Source organism: Hydra vulgaris, chromosome 08, assembly GCF_038396675.1.
Source record: "Hydra vulgaris chromosome 08, alternate assembly HydraT2T_AEP".
NCBI classification, from domain to species: domain Eukaryota; kingdom Metazoa; phylum Cnidaria; class Hydrozoa; order Anthoathecata; family Hydridae; genus Hydra; species Hydra vulgaris.
Window position 1 is genome coordinate 638,254 of NC_088927.1, and position 5,515 is coordinate 643,768.

Here is a 5,515-nt window from a genome sequence, read left to right on the forward strand (position 1 = left end):
CATGTATCATAATTGCAACTCAAGAAAACATCAAACTAATAAGAACTTAATCATTTTAGTTTAAATATTTATCAAAAGTATTACTACGTTATACTAAAAATGTAGCCAGAAATATTTCGAGGGTTGAAAAGTTCAAAAACGGCTGTATATTTTGTGTAATTTATGTCAGTCTAAATATAAATGCTCAAATCAATACCCACTACTTCTTCAAAAACATGTCCATGTCTTCAATAAGGAGGGTATCACAACTTATTTATGGCTCTGCCACAGCAATTTCGGTGTCTAGTTAGGTATTGGTTAAATAAAATAAAATGCTCAAGATAGTAAAAATCTTTAGCATTAACTTTAAAAAGTCGCATCTTAAGATTTTTTGCCTTATTCGTTTACAAACTGACAGTTTTTTTATTCACTTATTGTTTCAAAATTTCGTTTTGGCAAATAACTCAAAGTTTGACTTTGGCAAATTTAAACCTTAAAATTTAAATCGAGAGGTGATGCATATAAAAAGTATATAAAGACTTCGGAGGCCCTATCTGCAAATACTAAGCGCAAACATCTTATAAGTTTTTTGCTAACATTTAAATCGTAAGTTATTTTTACTTTGGCATCGCTTAGTCAAAGCTTCGTGTAAAACACTTTATCTAACTTTTTTCTACCGTTATTTTCTCTATTTGTCGGGTCATCTAAAAGCTTTCTGAAAAATATATGCTTATTCATCAAACATTGCAAAAAAATATATATATATATATATATATATATATATATATATATATATATATACATACACAAATTTATCTTTTGAATAATACGTTATATAACTGATCTGCGCGTATACGCGAGAAAAAGAAACAATTAAAATGACATGGGTGGTATTTATGCATCGCCCATAACTAAAAAATTATTTTATATCAAATAATGTTTTCATTATGTTTGCGGCTATGAAAATAGCCGTTTTTAATTTCTTTCTTGAGGAGACTTCGGTTCTATATATTTTATGACTGGTAAATCCAGGTAAACAAATTTTTTTTTGACTAATCGATACTTCCTTCTCGGCAATCAAATCTTCAGAACTGAATTAACTTTCTAATTAACCTATTTTTTTCCTTTTTTTTTACACATGGCTTAAGTTGCATATTCTCTGGGTTTGTCTTTTGGTAATGGGATTTAAGAATACTTTTTAATCGCAATGTTGGGCAAGGAATTGATTGATAAATAGTTTTGAGTTTGTTAAACTCCATGTGAATTGATTCTCCACCTTGTTCTCCATAAAACCCAAATCCTGCTCCCCATTTTTGCATAAACGGAATAGTATGATGTTCCAACATATGCAGCTTAGGTGTCACTGAAGCCTCGGGCCAATTTAAGCGATAAAATTGCATCAAGTCGTTTATATTTTTTTCTAAAAAAAATTTAAAATTAAATTAACAAAAAAAATAAAAAAATAAGTATACATAAACTTATTTTAAAGCATTTTATAGAGTGCGACTTACTTAAAAGAATTAAATCGTCTTGTGTAATTGTATTTTTCGACGAAAATATTTTATAGCACTGGGCAAATTTATCAAATAGTTGTTTATATTTACTGCTAATTTCAACTGCAAACTGATGCATGTTTGTTCCTGAATATCCTTCATCGTGAACAAGCTTCGGGATACAGTTGCATAGCTGAAGTATTGAAGATTTCTAAATAGCAAATTTATTTTACTAAAGATATATTTTTAGGTTTATTGATGTATTATTTGTTGTAATTGCATTAAATTACAATTTTTCAAAAACTATATTAGTATTAAAAGTAAAAAAAAAAGATAATAAACTATTACTTATCAAGTAAAAACCTAGTTATCTGTCTTTTGCATTTACTACGTCATGCTTTTTATTCATATTAATATCTAATTTAATTACTTTTAGCATTTTATGCACGTGGTTTCCTATAAAACTTTTTCCGTGGTAAGCTTGACGTTGTACTTTAAGCTTTTGTAGTATCGTCTCAATCATCTTAGTGCATGGTCTCTGACCCATTTCTGATGAATGTTTTTCAAATAGAGTATTATAAAGATCAATCTAAAAAAAACTTAAAGTAGTATAACATAAACTAACAATAGTTGTATAAGCAGTAATAATTATATTATTCATTTCATAAAAACAAAGACTAATCTGTGAATGAAAGGGTTGATATTTAAAACACTATTTTTTTAAACTCTGATCTGCATATGAAATTATTTCATATGCAGATCAGAGTTTAAAAAAACAGTGATCAGAGAGAAAAAAACAAAAATTAAATCTGTATATGAAAAATTGCTTTCGTGCTTATGAAAAAATGCAAATTGCTTGACCACAAACTTGTAAAAATGTGTTCTAAATACACTCAAACTGATTGACGTTTAAGCTTTTTTCTACAATTAGTTTGCACTATAGCAAATGTTTGCAAAACTGTTTAGTGCATACAAGTTAACACCTATACAACTTAATTTCTTATTTCATTTACAAACACAAATTCTACTTTTATAACTACACATATCAATATGAAATAGATAATATAAAATCATAAAAATATCAAATCAATTAAATCAATAAACTGTATACCTTTTTTCGCTTTTTCACTATTAAGTAACTCAATTTTTTTAGAGTAGAGAAATTGAATATTTTCTAAATTATCTGAATTGTTAACAGCAGCTAACAAAATGACATCATTGATTTCTTGGATTTGATTATCAAAGTTAAGAATTTCAGTTTGAAGATTTAACAATTGTTTTTGTTTTGATACAAAAACTGGATATTCTTCTGAAAAGTTAATTCTGCTTTTGACTGCTTCTGCAGCAATCATAATATCTAATTGGTGGACTTCTTCTTCAAACAAATTAAAAAAATTCAAATAAATACCAAGAGCCATATGGAGACTAGGTAAAGATACCTAAAAATATAAATTGAAAGTATATAATAATGTACTTTTATTAAGCTGCACTGCAAAGTTATTACTACAAATAAAAACAACATTACTTGATCTAGTGGTATTTTCAAAATGGGCTTTGTGATGACATTATTGAAGTTTTTTACATTTTTCTTTAAACCTCCATTTTCTATAAATTTTTCATGATCCAATAGTAGATCTTCTAAGGTACGATCTTATTTCAGAACTTTTCTGCTCACCAAGATTCATGTCACTTGCTGTTGCATAACAGAAAAGACAACAATGCCTCCCTTAAAATAAAATGGATAAGAAATAGTTAAAATTATTAATTATAAAAAAAGAATTTATAAAAAATCATATTTAATAATCATTAATAAATTTTTTTATTATTTTTACTATAATATACTATTTAATTATATATATATATATATATATATATATATATATATATATATATATATATATATATATATATATATATATATATATATATACATATATTATTTGTAATACTATATGTAAATATTATAAACCATATTGTGGTTTTTCATTCAGCAAAAAAGTCCCAACCATTTTGTTTGAATTTCAATATATTTCGAATTAAGTAGCAAAAATTATGAAAATACTGATAATTTGTCATTAATAAAGATAGAAATCACCTGATGCTCCTGAGATTCCATAGAGGGCACATAAAAACTGATAATCACCAAAAACAAATACTCTAATATTGTTATCCCTATTGAGGTGTGTAGAAATGTTTAAGATAAATTTAATATACATATCATTTGTAATATATTACATTTATTTTAAAGTATAATTTATTAAAACTAATTAGTACTAAATTATTAAAACTATTTAATTCAACTAAAAATAAAGCACATTAGTTATTAAAAAGAAAAACAATTTTTTTATCTTACTTATACTTCATTTCTTGAAGATCTTCTATTTGCTTTTCAAACCTTGACATGGCTACTTTGACATTGATTCTGTAATCCTTCGCCTCAAATATGCTAAAAACTATGGTGTTGTCTTTGCTGTTTGGGTTTGGGTCCTTGCAACCTAGTCATCATTTTAAAACTCCCCCCACCATAATCACCTCCAATTTTAATTTGTATCTCTTTATCAGGAATAAATTTGTGGTAATGAAGTCTTTTACAACTACATAAAAAGAAATTATTTAATAATTAAATACATTTTAAAATAATAAATTATTTAGTAGGCAATGGTTTTCATTTTAACTAATAACAAATATACCCAAATGAAAAAAAAATTTACTTTATAAATTATGTTTTAAAAAAATTTTCATTATTCGTTGTTAAAACTACCTTTCTAATTGATCAAGATGTCTTAAAATATGCATTGGTAAATTTTCAATATAACCCCAAGATGCATATTTTATTTCAAATGTTCCTTTCTCTTTTTTTTCAAAGGTAAATGGTGCATTTTCCACAATAAGGTCATCACCAGATAACTTTTCAGCAACTATTCTTTGAGAAGAATGTGATGCTGTATTTATATTAAAGCTCTTCAGCCATCTTTAAACAAACAAAAAAAATTATATGTCATGTTATAAAAATTAGTATAGAATAATATTTATATAGAAAAATATTAACCTGGAAATTGTTTTAAGCTTCCCTTGGTATGCACAGATCTGCTTTCATTGCTACCATGTTAGTGGCACTAATTACTACTCTTTCAGTATTTAGGTTATCCAATATTATTCCTTTTGACTCTGCTTGAAAAGAATTAAGGAGTTTTGATGATTGACAACAAATTGCATCATTGGATGTACCAGACACAACTTTCAATTGTCTTTTAATAGAAGCATTTCTGACTCTAACTGTTGTGGTCGATGCTTGATCACTGCTTACATAAGCTTTCGGAGCAAGTGAAAACAAAACTGGCTAAAAAAAAAGATTTATGAAAAGTAATACCTATTTAATTAATGGTTATTATAAATTAAGCTAAAATTAAAATATATTATTACTCTAGGACCTCCACTTTTAAACTCAACAACTTGTTTACCATCTTTTGCCATCTTTTGCTTAAGAACATGAAGTGCAGCATCTTCAACTATTCTTGAAATATTGTCATCCACTGTAAGATTGAAAATCTCAGAAATATTGTTGTTAAGTAATGTTGACAATGATGATGTTGATGATGTTACTGTAAAAAATGATGAAGCCAAATTAGAAGTAAATAATGATATAGATGGTGATAACAATGAGGCTGTTTGTGCTATTGATTTATCAATGCATATACTCTTATGATTAGTATATAAATCATACTCTTTCATTACATTGAACTTTTTTTTACATATGCACTCAATAGTTAATATGTTTAAAAGAGAATTTGTTTTTACACTGGTCACCAAGTCTGTAGGTAAAATAGGCTCTTTACATTTTGGACAAAATGTTTCATTAAGTTTTTTTACCTTTATAGTTTCCACTAGACAGAAAAAACAAAATAAATGTTCACATCTTTAAGAGTAACTGGTTGTTTTGGTACTTTACTACATAAATTACACTGACAAAGTGATAAATGAGGATTAAATTGGTTTTTTAATTCCTCAATATCTATATCTGAGTCATGTGCTATCACAATGCT

At 26.3% G+C, this 5,515-nt stretch overlaps 2 long non-coding RNA genes across 2 annotated transcripts; both read right to left on the minus strand.

Annotated features, from left to right (window-relative positions):
* Window positions 1-1,490: 1,490 nt before the first annotated feature.
* On the minus strand, window positions 1,491-2,099 carry LOC136084101 (uncharacterized). Its single transcript, XR_010640333.1, has 2 exons — window positions 1,903-2,099; window positions 1,491-1,683 (listed from the first exon to the last, which is right to left on the minus strand). It is a non-coding gene; the product is annotated as an uncharacterized LOC136084101 (long non-coding RNA).
* A 543-nt stretch (window positions 2,100-2,642) lies between these two features.
* LOC136084102 (uncharacterized) lies at window positions 2,643-3,946 on the minus strand. Its single transcript, XR_010640334.1, has 4 exons — window positions 3,826-3,946; window positions 3,568-3,644; window positions 2,998-3,198; window positions 2,643-2,911 (listed from the first exon to the last, which is right to left on the minus strand). It is a non-coding gene; the product is annotated as an uncharacterized LOC136084102 (long non-coding RNA).
* Between the last annotated feature and the right edge of the window lie 1,569 nt (window positions 3,947-5,515).